Genomic DNA, 21,534 nt, shown 5'->3' with positions numbered 1-21,534 from the left:
GTATTTATACATATTTCCTTGTACTATACTAGTCTTGGTTAATCGTAAGACAAATGTACACAATACGTCGAGATAACTTCAAAGACAACAGTTTGTACAGTGGGTCGTGATTAAACCTTAGAAAATATATATACAATACGTCAGATAAATCGTAAGACACATGTACACAACACGTTGAGATAACTTCAAAGACAATAGTTTTACAATGGGTTGTGATTGAGTCTTAGACAATATATTTACAATACGTCAGATAAATCGTAAGACACATGTACACAACACGTCGAGAAACTTCAAAGACAATAGTTGTACAATGGGTTATTATTGAGTCTTAGACATTATATTTACAATACGTCTTGATTATTCCAGGGTGATATATTGAACTATATATATGGACTACTAACATTGGACTGCTAACATTGGACTACTAACGTTGGACTGCTAACTTGACAACTTAAATCATCAACACGTAAATAAAAATATGATTTGAATATATTTATCATACTTTGATATATATGTATATATTTGTTATAGGTTCGTGAATCGATCCGTGGCCAAGTCTAATTTTCAACGATTTGAAAATCTGTGCAAGTGAGTTATAGTCCCATTTTTACTATATAATATTGTTGGGATGAGAATACATGCAGTTTTGTAAATGTTTTACAAAATAGACACAAGTACTTGAAACTATATTCTATGGTTGAATTACGAATACCGAATATCGCCCCTTGTTAGCTTGGTAGCCTAAGAATTAGGGAAATGGCCCCTAATTGACGCGAATCCTAAAGATAGATCTATGGACCTTGACACGTCCCATTCGGGTTACGAATGCTTTAGTACTTCAATTGATATATATTGATTGCGACGGCCGGTATATAGCATCCAGATTGCGAAATGCCTGTATGTGGGGGATATTCTATATGCATCTTGTTAGTTCGGTTACCAGGTGTTCACCATATGAATGATTTTTATGCAGATTTCAAAATGCCTGTATGATGTTTATGAAAAATGAAATCTTGTGGTCTATTATTATGAATTATTATATAGGTTAAACCTATGACTCACCAACATATTTTTGTTGACGTTTTAAGCATGTCTATTCTCAGGCGATTATTAAAGACTTCCGCTGTAGCATGCTATTTAAAAGACATGACTTGGAGTCAGCATGCTTGTATAATATTGTTTAAAAACTGCATTCGGAGTTATAAATTGTTGTAATATATTTGTAATGATCGTGGGATAAATATGTATTTATAGATTATCATTGATTGATAATCTATATTATGTCATTTAAATCTTTATCGAATAAATAAAGGTTATGGTTTGTTTTAAAAACGAATGCAGGTTTCGAAAAACGTCTCATATAGAGGTCAAAATCTCACAATGAAACCAATAAATATGAAACGTTTATAATCGATATGAATGGGGCATTTCAGGTTTCAGTTCATGTTGTCTTCCGGGTTCCATTGTTGGTGATACGTGTCCTGGTAGGCTTGGTTTGGGTCATAAAGGGCGTAGGGTGGTCTCATATCGGGCTGAAATGGTGGATAGTATGCAGGTTGAGTCGGAATGTAGTTCTGTGGTACCTGTTATGATAGATGGCTCATGATTTGGTGCTGATGAACATCCCATCTATCATGTTGTCGCTGCCTCGATTGCTCGTACTCATCTGCAGCTCTCCACTGTACATACTGATTATGTCGACTCTCGGCATTCATTTCCAACTCTTCTATACGCTGATATACATCAATATAACTATCTCTTACAACTTCCTTAATATCAGCTGCTTCCTCCATTTCCTCATCTGAGCCCCTTTCCACTTGTGGCCTGCTACCCTGATATTGTACTGCCCTATTCTGTCTCCGTGACAGTACCAGTGCCCCCTGATAAACCGAAAGGCCTATAGGTTTGGTTTGTTCCGGAACCTCAATCATTGGACCCCCTTGATACCTATTTACACCCAAATACTCTCCTATTAGAGTGACAAATATACCACCCCCGATTATACCGCCTTCCTGTATACCTTATACTACTTTAGCCAAATAATAACCAATGCAGTAGGGGATGTTAACAAAGCTTCTGGGGTCTCGAATGCACTTAAGGTAAAATAGATCATGTAAAGTAATCTTTTCCTTATTTTTACCCCGTTGTGTAATCGAGTTCGCTAAAAACCTATGAATCACGCAAAGCTCTGCTCTGTCAATATCTAAATAGGAGTGTTTTCCACCCCTCCTAAACACATCAAATTTTGACATTCGCCTCCAAATGGCATTAGCGTCAAAATTTCTATCTACCCTATCACCTTCATAAATCAAAGTTGTACAATCAGGTGATAATAAATCAGCGGGGGTGTAAATGAGCAAGGCCCTAGCCATGTTCAATAGGGACATCCTATACATCCTACCTCTAAGCAAAAATCTAAGAAAACTTCTATCTTCTAACACAGATACATCAGTATTAATTACAATAGTGCTCATAAATTCAACGCACCACTCCTTATATACCGGCCTACGTGTGGTAAACGAACGTTCCCAATCATGAAACAAAGAATTTCCATACCTTTGAATCAGCAAAATTCCTAACCGGTCCGGCTAGGTTAACCGCTTCCAAAGGTATCTAATCTATTACCCTTGGTACTTCCACATTTTTCGTGTAAAGCTTGTGTTTGTTGCGTTGGTACCTCGGGTAATCTATCCAATATCATTTAAATCTGAGATTGGGATGTAATTCCTGTTCATGAACAAGTGGGTGTACTATTAACTCGTGAGGTTGGAACTGTCTGTAAGCGTTAGCGAATTCTGGGTTGGGTTCATGGTATGGCAGGTGTTGATCATAATGTTGCTGCTCTTGTTGTGGCTCAGGTTGTGGTTTAGGTTGTGGCTCTGGTTGTGGTTCTGGCTCTGGCTCTGGTTGTTGAGCAGCTTGTCTAGAAGATGATCCACCATCAGTATCTGTATATCTCTGCAAAACACATTAGACACAAAATTTTGTGCATCCAAATAATGCATTAGTGTTAGCAAAATAACAAATTAAAACAATTACAATAACATGTTTAATCACAATTAAACATATACACATTTTCATAAATTTAACAATTCTACACTTTTTCAAATAAGCATATATGAAAATGTATACAATGTTCATAAGCATTAATCTTCTAAAACATGTCAAAATAATCATTATAACAATTTAAACGAGTTCCAAATAGCATTCATATCAAAATAACCAAGTTCATGCATTTTTGACTTGAAAAGTCAACAATCTTGCTCAAAAGTCATGTTTAGGATCAAAGTTTGGATCATTTAGCAACCTAAACATGTTACATTACTTAATTTAGCATGAATTCATAACAAAAATTGGCCAAAACTCCTTTATATCAAAAAGTCCCAAATTGCTCAAGAACACTAACCCTAGATTTCTAAAAATTTTGAAGTTTAAGGCTTCAAATCATGACAAATAGCATCAATCTAGGCTATACAAGCATAATATATGAATAATTTAACTATAATTAAGCTAGAAATCATCAAATATAAATTAGTGCAATTAGTTGACATAATCACTAAAATTGAGAATTTAAAGAGTTTATGGGTGAAATCGTTACATTTTTCTTTTCAAATCCGAGGAAAGGCATGTTTAGAGCGGATTGTAGCAACAAATTTGGCGAATTTTGGTTGAAAAACGAAGATTTTTGGGAGTATTTTGAGTTGAATTGCGTATGTGTGTGTGTATTGTGAATGAGGCAGAGAGCAGAGCCTGCGAGTTTTATCATTCTCTCCTGCCCCTGGTCCCCATGCGATCGCATGGGTTCCAAGGGCAAACCCCATGCGATCGCATCGGGTCTGTTTTTTTTTTTTTTTTTATAAAACCTTTAACTAATGAAACAATTAATTGATTATATTTAAAATTTTGTTTTCCTTTTTATTTAGGATGAGGTAGTGATAATGCTACAAACGAACATATATTTCATAGCATTATCCTTCCAGAAAGACAAGCTTTTAGTTGCAATTGTTCTATTTACAAGTGATATTCGTTTAAATAATAAAAGGTGAAGACAAAAGGCAGAATTGACGATTTAAAGACGCAAATGACAAAAAAGCTCAAATGTACAAGATACAATTCAAGTGGTTCAATTTATTGATAATTAACTTCCAAAAATGACAAAAGTACAAGTCGCGGAACGCAAAGTACAAGATATCTAAGCATACGAAACAGCGTTCGAAAATCCGGAAACGACACATGAACCAACTATCAACGTACGACTCAACGGAGCTGAAAGTACAAGTCAACTATGCACGAGAATATAATATAATATTTAAATAATTACTTAAATATTATATTATATATATTATGTCGACAAGCTAGGATCCAAATCAACAACCAGCTGGAAATGGGACCTCCGCGATCGCGGAGCCCCAAGGCACAAAAGTGCCGCGATCGCGGAGCAGCCAGGATTCAGAAATGCCTATAAAAGCAGCCGAGTTCTGCTGAATCCAAGGACACCAGATTGAATCCAAATTCAATTTTCTTCTTTCTCTATTTCTATATCTATATTTGTGTTATAATTTTAAGTTAAGATAATTTCAATAATAAGGTTATTGTTACAAATGTTTTAAGGTTTTGTAAGTCAAAACTCTGTCCGTGTAACACTACGCGATTAATACTCATTGTAAGTTATGTTCAACCTTTTTACTTTAATGTCTCGTAACTAAGTTATTATTATGCTTATTTGAGCCGAAGTAATCGTGATGTTAGACTAAATATTAAGACCGGATTATTGAACTTTGGACCATAATTAATGTTTGGACAAAGAACGAGACTTGTGGACATTGGACTATGGACTATTAATAGATGGGGGTATTGTCTAATCGAGTGACAACTCATTAGAGTCTGTCGAACCTATCTTCAAATTAATTAGCCTAATAATTAAATAATGATTATCGTTGTCCTATTTAGTGACGTTCATACGGAGTCTATTATAATCATTTAATTAATTATTCGGGTTGGGTAATTGAGTATTCAAACTGATCAAGTGGGTAAATTAATATTCATATCTAATTAAAACAGGGGTGGATTATATACAGTGATAACTGGTGTAATTGTTGACAGAAGTGATAACTGCGTCACAGTTTAAATCCTTAATTAGTTGGACTATTTGACTTCGGGTATAAAGGTAATTTGACGAGGACACTCGCACTTTATATTTATAACCGATGGACTATTATGGGCAAAAGCCAGATAGACGTATCAAATAAACCAGGCCAAATAACAATTAATCCGGGGTAATAATATATAATTAAAATGTCAAACATCATGATTTCGGAAGTTTAAATAAGCATAATACTTTTATTTCATATTTTATAGCCATTTTATTTACTCGCAATTTATCTTTATCGCTAAAACTAAAATTTGACAAACCGGTCGTTAAACGGTAAAAACCCCCCTTTTATAATAATAATTATATATATATATATATATATATATATATATATATATATATATATATATATATATATATATATATATATATATATATATATATATATATATATATATATATATATATATATATGTGGAACGAACCGGACTTACTAAAAACTACACTACTCTACGATTAGGTACACTGCCTATAATGTGTAGCAAGGTTTAGGTATATCTATTCTATAAATAATTAAATAACTTGTGTATATTGTAGCGTAATTAATAGTATTTTCTAAGCATTTATATATATATTTTATATATACCTCGTTGCACATCAAGTATTTTTGGCGCAGCTGCCGGGGACAAATCGGTTAAACGCTATATTTTTGTAAAATATAAAAATATATAATCTTTATTTTTAATTTTGTAAAAATAGATTTTTTTTTGTAATAATATAAAATATAAAACTAAAAATCCAAAAATATATATATTTATTTTTAAGAATTTTAATATATAATTTTATTTTAAGTTTTTAAATATAAGTTTATTTTTATTTTATATAAATTATATATCTTTTATTTTATAAAACTTAAAATCTTAAAAAATTTATTTAAAAACGTACTGGGCCAGTGAAGCCCAATTCAATTTTTTATTAAAATCAAACTGGGCCGGAACTGTTTCAGCCCAATTACAATCGGATACTATTGAGCTCCGCGATCGCGGAGCCTCAAAGGCAGAAAACTCCGCGAACGCGGAGCCGTCTCTGACAGACTCATTAATTGCAGAATTAGGGTTTAATTAATTATTATTATTATTATTATTATTATTATTATTATTATTATTATTATTATTATTATTATTATTATTATTATTATTATTATTATATTAATTAGGGTTAATTATTAAATTAATTAATTTTAGTTTTAATTTTAATTTAATTTGTAATTAGTTTTATAAAAAATTAATACTTTTATAAAATAATAATATAAAAATAATATTTTTATAAAATTTGTATTTTTAGCATTTTAGTTATAATTTGTATTTTTATCGTTTAATTCGTAATTTTTAATAATTATCGTTCGTAATTAGTTTTAAGTTATAGTTTTTGCCATAGTTATTTTTATTTCTAGACTTATAAGTTTTGCAGTAAAATTCCTTAAGTGCTTTTTTCTTAAAATTAAGATTTAGGCGCTTTAGAATTTTGCGACGCCACTTTAAATTTATAGATTTTAGTGCTTTTTAAGTAATTGTCGTTTTTCGTATTGATTTGCATTTTTAAGTTTTAATACCTTTAGGCGTAAACTTTTTTTATTTAGTTTGTATACTTTTTAAGTTTCGACGTTTTTCTTTCTTATTTTTATTTTTCGACGGTTTTTGACGCGCTTTTTCTTTTTCCTTTTTCACGCTCTAGTTTTTAGGACCTAGAATTTTGTTTATTTTTCTTTAAATTTTGGCGAAAAATTATTGTAAGCAATTAAATTGATAGACATCCAAATTTTCTGGTTCGTAGTAATAGTTGGATTTGTTAGTGGCGAGTTGTGGACTTCCGATTTAAAGGGTCCTGGCTACCTGCTGCATCTTTTGGCTATTCGAAACGTGAGAAAAATCAGAAAAGTCTATTAATTTGATAACTTATATAATTTTTATTTTTATAACTAATAAGATATTCAGTGAATGCACTGAGCAAAACGTTCACCACCTTTCGTACGTTCACCACCTGTAACTCGATCAAGGCATCTAGCAAATATTGCTGCCATTGAATTTTTAAAATCATCATCCAGTCGAACAAGTACTTCAATTCAAATTTCTGATAATCCATTTTTTGAACCCGACTTCACAATTGAGAACCCGGAGGATATTCAGGGACAATTCCAAGATCATGAACTATTAAACATTCCTCCTGAACCATAATTTATTCAAACGGAGTTTGTCGAAGAAGGAACTATTAAATTAGAATCTTCTAGTGATTCGGATTCAACTAGTCAAAATATGGAAGATCTAGAACCTCAAACTATGGAAGACCGAATGAGAGCCACACGTACGGGCTAAGGTCATGCCATTACTCAATCAGAAGTTACTGCACCAAATTTTGAAATCAAAGGACAAATTATACACATGGTTACTAATCAATGCCAATTCGGTGGTACATCAAAAGAAGATCCAAATGAACATCTTCGAACCTTTAATAGAATTTGTACTTTATTTAAAATCCGAGAAATTGAAGATGAAACGATCTATCTTATGTTGTTCCCTTGGACTTTAATTGGGGAAGCTAAAGATTGGTTAGAATCATTACCCGAAGGAGCAATTGATACATGGGATGTCTTAGTGGAGATATTTCTTCAAAGATTCTTTCCGGCATCTAAAGCCGTGAGACTTCAAGGAGAAATTGCCACGTTCGCACAAAATCCAAATGAAACGTTATTTGAGGCATGGACAAGATTCAGAAAGATGTTGAGAGGATGTCCTCAACACGGATTAGACACTTTCCAAATAGTTCAAATATTCTATAAAGGCGTTAACATCGCTACAAGAAAAGATATTGACACAGCTGCTGGTGGTTCCATTATGAAGAAAACCGCTACTGAAGCTCACAAGATTATTGATAAAACAGCCTCCCACTCACATGAGTGGCACCAAGAGAAAGATATCTTACATTCATCCAAAGTGGCTAGAGCCGATTCTAGCCATAACTTTGATTCCGTTTCCGTAAAAATAGATGCTTTTGAAAGACGAATGGAAAAGATGACTAAAGATATTCACGCAATACAAATCAGTTGTGAGTAATGCGGTGGACCACACTTAACGAAGGATTGTAATGTTGAGCAAACGATGGAACAACGTGAGAATGTTTCCTACATAAACCAAAGGCAGGGAAATAATTATCAAAATAATTATCAACAGCCAAGGCAAAACCTAAACCAAAGTCAAAACATTCTTTACAATCCAAATGGACCCAACAATAACAATAATAATCAAAACAACACTTTCAATCAACAAAGGCCAGGCTTATATAAACAACCACAACAAACTGAAGAGAAAAAGTCAAATCTGGAAGAAATGGTATTAAAGTTAGTTGAATCTCAAAAACAATTTATTGCATCTCAAACCCAAACAAATTTGATCAATCATTTAGAATTCAACAAACTTCCATTTTAAATCTAGAAAAACAAGTAGGTACTCTAGCGGGCCTGATGAGTGAAAGGAAACAAGGAAAGCTACCAAGTAATACTGAAATAAATCCTCGTAATGAAAATGTTAACATGGTTTCAACGAATTCTGAAAAACCAGAAATAAAGGAGGAAAAGATTTCAGACGATGAAGAAATAGCACCACCACCAGGTTTTGAAAAACCAATATATGCACCATACAAACCACCTATTCCGTTTCCAATAAAAGTTTAATATGAGCAAGAAATAGGTACTAAAATTTGTGTTGGTGATACCTCGAAAAGAAAAAGGAAGAGTAAGCAAGAACAAGAAACTAAAGCCATAAAAATAGAACCATTGAATACTATTCCACCGGAATTTCCACCTAAGTCGGGTGATCCTGGTGAATTTATTGTTTCTTGTTTACTTAGTGATTGTGTCATGTATAATGCACTAGCAGATCTAGGTACAAGTGTAAGTATTATGCCTCTTTCATTATATAAGAAGTTAGATGTAGGAGGATTAAGTCCAACAAAAATGAGTGTTCGATTCTTTGACCAAACCATTAGACACCCAGTTGGAATTGCTGACAACCTACCCATTCAAGTAGGTAATTTAACCTTTCTAGTCAAATTTGTTATCATAGACTTAGAAGAAGACTCAAACTTTCCTCTACTTTTAGGCCGACCATTCTTAGCGTCAACTAAGGCGTTAATTGATGTAAGAGAAGGTAGAATGACACTTAATGATGGTGAAAAATCGATCACCTTTGTGAGTCGAAAGTCTAGATCTCCACCAACCAAAGCCGTTGAACCAATAACTCCAACGGTAGTGCTTAACAATGTTAAAATGCCTAAGTATGGTGAAGATGAAGTAATACCTAATAATGACCAGAAAACACAGAACCCCATTAATGATACGAAATTAGATGACCTCGTTATTAACAGTTCAATGAAAAAGCTTTATAAACGAGTTCGCAATGCTAGGATTAAGGGGAACTTTAAGTTATGTAACCGATTAGTATCCAATCTATCATCAAAATAAAAAGAGAAATTAGTTGATTTTGTGATGATTACAAAAGAAACCGACCAATGGCTTAAAACAAAAATCACAGATATGCATGTTGATGATGGTCTGATGGAAGTTGACGATGAAGTTAATCACGATTTCAACACCACAGCTAACTAAGTGTGGGGAGATTCAAAAGTTTTAAAGATAATTTCATGCTATCTAGAAGTTAGATATTCTGTTTTCGTGTAGTTCCGAGAATGGAATCCGATTGGTCTTTTCTACTAGCAGACCCTAAAGAACTAGTCCTCTCCCCCCATTCTGAATTTTTTTTTTAGGTTTTAAAGATGAAGCATGCATTTGATATCAGCCATGGTTTAATAAGCTTCAAAGGTAAGTTTTTATTTATTTTATGCTTTTAACCTTTTGTTTTTAAACGCTAAATTTTCACTATAAAGTATTAAATTGATATTCATTAAAATTAGGTATAATAAACCGAAATTACTAATATCAATACAAAAATTTAATCCATCACTGTGAAATTTACCGTTTATTCACAAGGTATAAATATCTTTAATCAATCAACTAAAAATATTTCAAAAATTCGTCAGGAGTAAAACTAGGTAATATAGCCAAAATTACTTTAAAAGGGACGTATATTTTTGTTAATATTTGATTGATTAAAGTGGGATAAAAGACCAAAAAGATTTTTATTTTTATTTTTCCTTCTTTTTATAATTAATATATAACTATTTTATTTTAATATAGTATTTTTAAATTTTTAAATTTTAATGTATAAAAATATTAAAAATATTTATATTTTATTAATATGCATTTTAAATTTAAAGTTTTGTGTGAATTTTAAAAACAAAATTTACTTTATTTTATTAAGTTAAAAATATGATTTTTAAAATTCGTCGTAAGTTAAACACTAGGTCTTGAACCGAAATTGCTTTACCCGAGGGAGGGACGAAAAATTTTGTTATTATTATTTTTAATCTTATTGATATAAAGTATGCCAAAAACATTAAAAAACCAAAAATCTTTGTTTTTAAAACAATCGCTTTAAAATGACAAATTTTGAAATTTTGTTGAGGGACGAACTAGGTGAACGTACCGAAACGACCTCACTCTAAATACCAAGGAAAAAAAATTTTAAAATTATTTATTTATTTGTTTTAATTAAGTAAAGGTTTATATAAAAAAAAATACTGAAAAATACTGCTCCGCGATCGCGGAGCAGTGAGGGTATATCTCTCCGCGATCGCGGAGAGACCTAATTCCAAAAAGGATAAACTGGTCGACAGACCAGTCCCCTTCCCCATTCCATTATTTTTTTCTGCGAAAAAACCCGAAAAAACACACCCCAAATCGCGATTTTTGACCGTTAATCACCAAATTTTTCACTAAAAACACGATGAGGAGATATCTACCAAGGAGTTTTTCAAGAAAAAGGGTAAATTTCTACACACTACACTCTTTAATTCGGATTTATAGTGTTCTTGAGCATATTTTTACCTAATTTGATTTTGATGATTTCTAGCTTGTTTATAGTTAAATTGTTTGTATATTATGCTTGTATAGCCTAGATTGACGTTATTTGTCATGCTTTGAAGCCTTAAACTTCAAAATTTTTAGAAATCTAGGGTTAGTGTTCTTGAGCAATTTGGGGATTTTTGATATAAAGGGGTTATGGCCGATTTTTGTTGTGAATTCATGCTAAATTAAGTAGTATAACATGTTTAGGTTGCTAAATGATCCAAACTTTGATCATAAGCATGATTTTTGAGAAAATTGTTGACTTTTTAAGTCAAAAATGCATGAATTTGATATGAATGCCATTTGGAACTCGTTTAATTGCTATAATGATTAATTTTGACATGTTTTAGAAGTTGAATGCTTATGAACATTATATATATTTTCATATAAGCTTATTTGAAAAAAGTGTAGAATTGTTAAAAATATGAAAATGTGTATAAGTTTGATATTGTTTAGACATGTCATTGTAATTATTTTGATTTATGATTTTGCTAACACTAATGCATATTTGGATGCATAAAAATTGTGTTTAATGTATTTTGCAGACTGAAAGGGGTGAATCATCATCCGTAGCTCAAGCTTCTAATGCTCCTCCGGAGAATGAAGACGAACAACAGATCAACAACCAGTACAGGCAATATGAACCACATCCATTCATCTCATTGACGAACATAACAGAGGCGAATCTACACCCAAATTTAAGATTTGACTAATTTTGGATAGATTATTCAAAATATCAGAGGAACTTGAGCATTCTTCATCCTAAAGAGGTTGAAGTGCCCAGGGTGATAGATTGGGATCCATTAGAGACGGTGGGATTGGCCGAACTAATCAGAGAATTACTTTACCAAAGGTATGGTAATTCTACCTTTAACGATTGCGAACGTTTATTCACCATACGTAGGCCTGTATATAAGGAATGGTGTGTAGAATTATTAAGTACAGTAGAAATAAATGATCAGGTATCTAATATAACTGATCAGAGTTTTATTAGATTTTTGTTAGGCGGTGTGATGCGCCATATGTCTCTTTTAGAGATGGCTCAGGCTTTGAACATATATACGCCTGAGGAACTAGAATCTTATGATTGTAGGCAGTTAATATTTAATGGAAGACGGGTTGATGAGAACTTTGATATGAATGGATTATGGAGTAGAATGACTAGCCATAATCGATTTCGTGGGGACATTACTCTTACACCGATATTGATAGAGCTGAGCTTAGAGTTATTCATAGATTTATAGCTAACTCGATTACACAACGAGGTAAGAATAAAGATAAGGTAAATGAAAATGATTTATTTTACCTCATGTGTATTAGAGACCCACAGAGCTTCGTGAACATACCTTATTGTGTGGGTTATTATTTATCGGTGATGGTAAGTGGTATGCAGCACCATAGTATAATAAGAGGTGGTATTTTTATTACCTTGATTGCTGAGTACCTCAATGTGGATAGAACTCGTGGGAGAGAATTAGTAGCAGTACCCGAACAACACGGGAGAATTGATATACGCGTATATGCTGGTGCAAAGGTTTTATTGAAAAGACGTAACGTTGCACTATCATATGAAGGTAGACATCCACAGGTAGAACGGGATCAAGAGCAAGGTAATGTAGGTGGAGGAAACCAAATGACAGACATGCAAAGGTTAATGGCTCAAAATGAATATGAAGCTGCTAGGCTACATGAGTTTCAGGCATGGGATTTCCATCAACGTCAAATCCAAGTCCATTTAGCCTACCAAGGTAGGAACTACATACCTACCGAGCCGGCCAACTTTCCTCCATGGACTATAGATACAAGACCACCGTTTCCTACATACGATCCATTTCAAGCATATCAGGACACATACCACGAACCATGGAACCCCTACTGGTATCCTTATCAACCATCGTTTTTCTTATTCTTATTTTCTTATTTTTATTTAATTTTTGTAATTTGTAAAGTTTATATTCTTTAATATTTATTTTGATATTGTAATAGTTTATTAGTTTTCTAACATTTTAGATTTTAGATTTTATAAATTTTTGAATGTGGGGTTATAAAACCAAACTTCAAAAATATGCATATATGTTTGTAGTTTATGTCATATACAAAGCAGGGTAAAACAGCGCATTTTCAAAGACTGGCAATAAGTTCAGCAAAAGCTACCAATTTTGACGACAAGACGAAAAACAAAAGTGATATAACAAATGAAGGAATGAATGAATGATGTGCACCATTTATCATTCAAACAAACAAATCAACAAAATGTTTGAAAACTTTGGTAAAATTTTAATCATTTTCTACGCCAATCACCCTCATGAATTTAAATTTTTACTGATTTCTTGCAAATGAGGGCATTGCAAGATCTTAAGTGTGGGGAGGGATTAAATTCTTTCGGTTAAACATATTATTAATACATTTAGTTTAAATTGCCAAATTTTATGAAAATTTGAAAAAATTTCAATTACATGAATTTAAAATCATGTTTATACATATTTATGAACGATAAAACTTGGTGATAAAAACGAAATTATTGTTGCCTCAAAAAGGACAAAAATTGAGAAACAACCTTAAATACTAGAATTCATTTAAGAATGAAATGGCGGAGAATAAAAAGGCAAAGAAAAACATAAATAAAAGCTAAGTGTGGGAAAAATTACCAAGTTATTTAAAACATATATCACACATTTTTGTACAAGATTATTGCAGGTACTTTTGCTTTGGACTAAACTAATCAGTTTTACCCGGTTTACTGTAATATAAATATATGAGAAAGATGGATCTACACGATGAATCAATTCCATCATTATAGGAAGTAAAGTCTTCCGAAAAAGACACGCGTTTCTTGATTTAGGTCAAGAAGTTATCGTCCAGACCAACTGTAGGTTGACAAAAAATCTAGAAAAGTCATCTCTAAAATCAGCAGGAAATCCACGGACCTCAGCATCAAACAGGGTCGCCAAGTGGTCAGACTTATCCTAACCATGAGAGGATCTGTCTCGTAAAATGGGGAGGGCGCCGTGCAAATTAGCTGGATAAGACTAATGAATCAGACCCCCAGAAAGGATAATCTCCTTAAAGATTAAAAATCAGCTTTTAAGCCTAATATTACTCAATCCTTGAGATTGACCTTAAAGATTGAGAATTCAAACTCATGGAATTCAATGATATCTAAACTCGAGCTTGAACGAGAAAATATTTTGATCAAAACTAAAACCGATTTGTTTTCTGAAAAATCCATTTTCAATGTATTCATTACCATTGAACTTAAAATCCTAAGATTTCATCAGAATTCATTAGGTCACCTGAACCAAATCGGGTGTCAACCGTAAGAACGGTGGTTGCATAGCATGGTCGAAGACAGGACCTTGTGCTAGACCAAAAAACTATAGGGGGATCTTTACTATTGCTCCTACCAAGGATAGTAACTGCATCCGACACGTTGTGGACCATAATCATACGCATGTCATTAGACATCGCCTTAACAGTTGCTTGTTCATCGCTTTCCTTTACAACCGGACGGTCGTTTACCGAAAGGTAATATACGGGACAAGTAGACTGGATGTGTGCTTTCCTAATACAAGGTTAGCAAGTGGGTGACACAAAACCACAAGTTTTGAGCCAAAATTTTAAAATCTGAAACCCACAACCCACAAAAACAATTTTGCAAACACCGATGAAGGGTTATTCCGGAAAACCTGTCTAGGGTAAAATCTAGCTTGAATTTTCAAAAGATCAAATGTTTTCATAAAGATCCTATTTCCTAAAGGATCTAAATTTTTATAGTCATGTGGGACTGTAAACCACAATGTTACTATCATTGTTTATACCGACGTATCAAAATCACTGATGTATAAAGTGTGAAGAATAAAGAAGTGATTAGTGTGATTCAAGTTCTATATTGCTTGAGGACAAACAACGCTCAAGTGTGGGAATATTTGATAATGCTACAAACGAACATATATTTCATAGCATTATCCTTCCAGAAAGACAAGCTTTTAGTTGCAATTGTTCTATTTACAAGTGATATTCGTTTAAATAATAAAAGGTGAAGACAAAAGGCAGAATTGACGGTTTGAAGACGCAAATGACTAAAAAGTTCAAATGTACAAGATACAATTCAAGTGGTTCAATTTATTGATAATTAACTTCCAAAAATGACAAAATTACAAGTCGCGGAACGCAAAGTACAAGATATCTAAGCATACGAAACAGCGTTCGAAAATCCGAAAATGACACATGAACCAACTATCAATGTACGACTCAACGGAGCTGAAAGTACAAGTCAACTATGCACGAGAATATAATATAATATTTAAATAATTACTTAAATATTATATTATATATATATTATGTCGACAAGCTAGGATCCAAATCAACAACCAGCTGGAAATGGCACCTCCGCGATCGCGGAGCCCCAAGGCACAAAAGTGGCGCGATCGCGGAGCAGTCAGGATTCAGAAATGCTGATAAAAGCAGCCGAGTTCTGCTGAATCCAAGGACACCAGATTGAATCCAAATTCAATTTTCTTCTCTCTCTATTCCTATATCTATATTTGTGTTATAATTTTAAGTTAAGATAATTTCAATAATAAGGTTATTGTTACAAATGTTTTAAAGTTTTGTAAGTCTAAACTCTGTCCGTGTAACACTACGCGATTAATACTCATTGTAAGTTATGTTTAACCTTTTTACTTTAATGTCTCGTAACTAAGTTATTATTATGCTTATTTGAGCCGAAGTAATCGTGATGTTAGACTAAATATTAAGATCGGATTATTGAACTTTGGACCATAATTAATGTTTGGACAAAGACCGACACTTGTGGACATTGGACTATGGACTATTAATAGATGGGGGGTATTGTCTAATCGAGTGACAACTCATTAGAGTCTGTCAAACCTATCTTCAAATTAATTAGCCTAATAATTAAATAATGATTATGGTTGTCCTATTTAGTGACGTTCATACGGAGTCTATTATAATCATTTAATTAATTATTCGGGTTGGGTAATTGAGTATTCAAACTGATCAAGTGGGTAAATTAATATTCATATCTAATTAAAACAGGGGTGGATTATATACAGTGATAACTGGTGTAATTGTTGACAGAAGTGATAACTGCATCACAGTTTAAATCCTTAATTAGTTGGACTATTTGACTTCGGGTATAAAGGTAATTTGACGAGGACACTCGCACTTTATATTTATAACCGATGGACTATTATGGGCAAAAGCCAGATAGACGTATCAAATAAACCAGGCCAAATAACAATTAACCCGGGGTAATAATATATAATTAAAATGTCAAACATCATGATTACGGAAGTTTAAATAAGCATAATACTTTTATTTCATATTTTATAGCCATTTTATTTACTCGCAATTTATCTTTATCGCTAAAACTAAAATTTGACAAACCGGTCGTTAAACGGTAAAAACCCCCCCTTTTATAATAATAATAATTATATATATATATATATATATATATATATATATTTATAGTTTTGTAAAATATAGTATTTAATAAAATAGATATCCTTGTGGAACGAACCGGACTTACTAAAAACTACACTACTCTACGATTAGGTACACTGCCTATAAGTGTGTAGCAAGGTTTAGGTATATCCATTCTATAAATAATTAAATAACTTGTGTATATTGTAGCTTAATTAATAGTATTTTCTAAGCATTTATATATATATATTTTATATATGCCTCGTTGCACATCAAGTATTTTCAGTACGTTCACCTAGTTCGTCCCTCGACAAAATTTTAAAAATTGTCATTTTAAAGCGATTGTTTTAAAAGCAAAGATTTTTGGTTTTTTAATGTTTTTGGCATACTTTATATCAATAAAATTAAAAATAATGATAACAAAATTTTTCGCCCCGCCCTCGGGTAATGCAATTTCTGTTCCACGACCTAGTGTTTAACTCACGACGAATTTTAGAAATCATTTTTTTTTAACTTAATGAAATAAAGTAAATTTTTTTTAAATTCACACAAAACTTAAATTTAAAATGCATATTAACAAAATTTAAATTTAAACATAAAGATAATTTAAATAAATATTAATTTTATAAATTTATATTAAATTAAATTTAAAATAAAATAGTAATATATTAAATTTAAAAACAAGGAAAAATAAAATAAAATAAAAATCTTTTTGTTCTTTTATCCCACTTTAATCAATCAAATATTAACAAAATTATACGTCCCTTTTTTTGGTAAAGTAATTTCGGCTATAGTACCTAGTTTTACTCTTGACGAATTTGTGAAATATTTTAAGTTGATTGATTAAAGATATTAATACCTTATGAATAAACGGTAAATTTCGCATTGATGGATTAAATTTTTGTCTGATATCAATAATTTCGGTTTATTATACCTATTTTTCACTGAATATCAATTTAATGCTTTAAAGCGAAAGTTCAGCGTTTAAAAACAAAAGGTTAAAAGCAATAAAAATAAAAAAATAAAAACTGTACATACTTACCTGCTAGATGGAATTCTCAGTGACCTGCTCTAGTCGACTCATAGGAGAGTTGATTGATTTGGTTTTCCATTGCTACATAAGCGTAACCTCGTTCATTTAATAACTTTTCATCTAAGCACGTGAACGGTCCTTCTCTGCATAGAGTAACGAACTCATTATTGGAGTATGTCTGATTGTTAGAACATTTTCCTTCGTGTGACCATTTTCCGCATTTATGACATCTTTCAAGGTGTCGTGCTCTTCTTTTTTCTGCGGAAACTGATTTTCCTTTACCGAAATGTATCTTATTATGATTGTTTCGGAGTTCTTTTCTCACTTCATCACATTTGCTTCTTATCATGAACACCAGTTCACTCAGGAGGTTGTTGTTATTGCATTTAGTAATCATAGCGTGTAGCAATAGACCATGGTTCAAATCAAAAGAATCCTTCATCTTGTAAAACCTATAAAACAAAAATTCAGAATGGGGGGAGAAGACTAGTTCTTTAGGGTCTGCTAGTAGAAAAGACCAATCGAATTCCATTCTCGGAAACTACAAGAAAACAGAATATCTAACATTAGACAGCATAATAATTATACTTAAAACATTTGAATCTCCCCACACTCATTTAGCTGTGGTGTTGAAATTTTGATTAACTTCATCTTCAACTTCCATCGGACCATCAATATAGTGTTTAACTCTGTGACCATTAACATTAAATTCAATCCCGTTTGAATTTATTAATTCTATTGCTCCGTATGGAAAAACTCTTTCGACTATAAATGGTCCAGACCATCTTGATTTCAACTTTCCAGGAAATAGTCTGAATCTTGAATTGAAAAGAAGAACTCTGTCTCCTTCCTTAAATTCTTTTCAACTTCAGATTCTTTTATCATGCCATTTCTTTGTTCTTTCCTTATAGATTAACGAATTTTGATATACATCATGTCTTAATTCTTCTAATTCGTTTAGTTGACTTAACTGTAGGCGTCCAGCTTCATGCAAATCAAGATTACATGTCTTCAAAGTCCAAAATTCTTTGTGCTCAATTTCTATTGGAAGGTGACATGCTTTTCCGTAAACGAGTTTAAAAGGTGTGGTGCCAATTGGAGTTTTGTAGGCTGTTCTAAAAGCCCAAAGTGCATCCTCCAATTTCATGGACCATTCCTTCAGATTTGCTCCTACAGTTTTCTCTAGAATACGTTTTAATTCTCGGTTGGTATTTTCAACTTGTCCACTTGTTTGTGGATGATAAGAGGTTGAGAGTTTATGAGTTACTCCATATCTTTTGAGAACTTTCTCAAGTTGATTATTACAAAAATGAGTACCCCGATCACTTATTAAAGCTTTCGGTGTTCCGACCCTTGCAAAAAGACGTTTTAAGAAGTTGACTACAACTCGTGCATCATTAGTTGGGAGAGCTTGCGCTTCCGCCCATTTAGATACATAATCAATGGCAAATAGAATGTAGAGATTATTATGAGATTTTGGAAACGGACCCATAAATTCAATACCCCAAATTTCGAATACTTCACATACTTGAATGACATTTTGTGGCATTCATCACGTTGACTTATTTTTCCGGCCCTTTGACATGTATCACAGTATTTACAGAGAAGGTGTGCATCTTTGAAAATTGAAGGCCAATAGAATCCAGCTTCGTAGACCTTTCTTCCAGTGAGTTGAGGCCCATAATGCCCTCCAGTTGGTCCTGTGTGACAATGGTTTAAGATTTGTATAGCTTCATTTTCGAATACATATCGGCGTACTATTCCGTCGGGACAACTTTTAAACAAATGTGGATCTTCCCAGAAATAGTGTTTTATATCACTAAAGAATTTCTTTCGTTTTTGGTACGACAACCCTTTTTCAAGGAATCCACTTACTAAGTAGTTCGCATAGTCTGCAAACCATGGAATTTCACTATAATCGATTTTCAAAAGGTATTCATCAGGAAAGTTATCTTATATGGCTAACTCATTTAGAACTTCTAATTCAGGATTTTCAAGACGAGAAAGATGATCAGCGACGAGATTTTCTGCTCCCTTTTTATCTCGGATTTCAATATCGAATTCTTGTAAGAGTAAGATCCAACGGATTAATCGTGGTTTGGCATCTTGTTTTGAAAACAAATATTTAAGGGCAGAATGATCAGTATAGACCACCGTTTTAGCTAGAACGAGGTATGAACGAAATTTGTCAAAAGCAAAGACAGTAGCAAGGAGTTCTTTTTCAGTAGTTGTATAATTCGTCTGTGCTTCTTGTAACGTCTTACTAGCATAGTATATAGGTTTGAATCGTTTATCAATTCTTTGACCTAAAACGGCTCCCATTGCAAAATCACTTGCATCGCACATAAGTTCAAATGGTAGCTTCCAGTTTGGAGTTATCATGATCGGCACATTAGTGAGTTGTTCTTTAAGAATATTAAAAGATTTGATGCATTCATCCTAAAAGATGAATGGAGCATCTTTTTCAAGGAGTTTGTCATTGGAGTGGCAATTTTAGAAAAATCTTTTATGAAACGTCGGTAAAAACCGGCATGTCCTAGAAAACTACTAACTCCTCTAACATTGGTGGGATGTGGAAGTTTAGCAATTACATCTACTTTAGCTTTATCCACTTCAATTCCTTCACTTGAAATTTTATGACCAAGAACGATGCCTTCTTTAACCATGAAACAACATTTTTCCCAATTAAGTACTAGATTTGATTTCTCGCATCTAATAAGCATTCGTTCAAGATTAACTAGACATGTTTCAAAAGTATCACCGAAGACTGAAAAGTCATCCATGAAAACTTCAATGCATTCTTCTATCATGTCATGAAAAATCACCATCATACATCTTTGAAAGGTTGCAGGGGCGTTGCAAAGTCCAAATGGCATGCGTTTATAAGCAAAAGTACCATAAGGGCACGTGAAAGTGGTTTTCTCTTGGTCCTCGGGTGCGATTGGAATTTGAAAGTATCCGGAGAAACCGTCAAGAAAACAATAGTAACTATTTTCGGCCAACCTTTCTAACATTTGATCAATGAAAGGTAATGGAAAGTGATCTTTTCGTGTGGCATCATTTAATTTTCTATAATTAATACAAACACGCCATCCTGTTACAGTCCTAGTAGGAATAAGCTCATCATCATCATTTGTGATGACAGTGATGCCACCCTTCTTAGGCACGCATTGAACTGGGCCTACCCATGGACTATCAGAGATTGGATAAATTAAACCTGCATCGAGCAGTTTAATAATTTATTTCTTAACAACATCTTGCATATTTGGATTTAATCTTCGTTGGCGTTGCACATATGTTTTATGATTTTCTTTCATAAGGATTTTATGTGTGCAATAGGAAGGACTTATACCTTTAATGTCATGAATTTTCCATGCAATAGCTGATTTGTGAGCTTTTAGCACAAAAATGAGTTGAGATTTTTCATTTTTAGTAAGAGAAGACGAGATTATTACAGGTAATTCAGATTTACCATGTAAATAAGTGTATTCCAAATGGGTTGGAAGTGGCTTTAACACTAAGGTCGGTGGTTCTTCTATCGATGATTTGTATCGATATCTGTCTTCCTCTTTCAATACTTGAAGTTCTTCTGTTGTTGGTTCGTATTCATTAGCTATAAGTGTAGCTAACATTTCACCTTCATCAATTAGTTCATCTCCTTCTCCTAAAGAACATTCTCTTGTTCCTTGTAATTCAGGAAATTCTTGTAACAATTTTGTATGTGAATCTATAGTTTGAACATAATAACATGTATCATCTGCAGATTATGGTTGTTGCATTGCTTTATCAACAGAAAAGGTAACACTCTCATCCTCTATACTTAGGGTCAGTTTCTTACCAAACACGTCTATTATTGCTTTAGCCGTGTTTAAGAATGGTCTTCCTAATATAAGAGAAACTCGAGAATCTTCTTCCATGTCCAGAATAACAAAATCTACTGGGAAT

The 21,534-nt window shown here is 32.7% G+C and overlaps 1 protein-coding gene and 1 non-coding gene across 2 annotated transcripts in view; both read right to left on the bottom strand.

Moving 5' to 3' along the window:
• LOC139874939 (uncharacterized) overlaps window positions 1-21,534 on the bottom strand; it is a 216,794-nt gene that overhangs the window by 58,363 nt on the left and 136,897 nt on the right. The window lies entirely within an intron of this gene.
• On the bottom strand, window positions 7,789-7,895 carry LOC139878967 (small nucleolar RNA R71). Its single transcript, XR_011769826.1, has one exon. It is a non-coding gene; the product is annotated as a small nucleolar RNA R71 (small nucleolar RNA).

The sequence above is a fragment of the Rutidosis leptorrhynchoides genome, chromosome 11, assembly GCF_046630445.1.
Source record: "Rutidosis leptorrhynchoides isolate AG116_Rl617_1_P2 chromosome 11, CSIRO_AGI_Rlap_v1, whole genome shotgun sequence".
NCBI lineage: Eukaryota > Viridiplantae > Streptophyta > Magnoliopsida > Asterales > Asteraceae > Rutidosis > Rutidosis leptorrhynchoides.
This window is presented reverse-complemented; position numbering and strand designations above follow the sequence as displayed.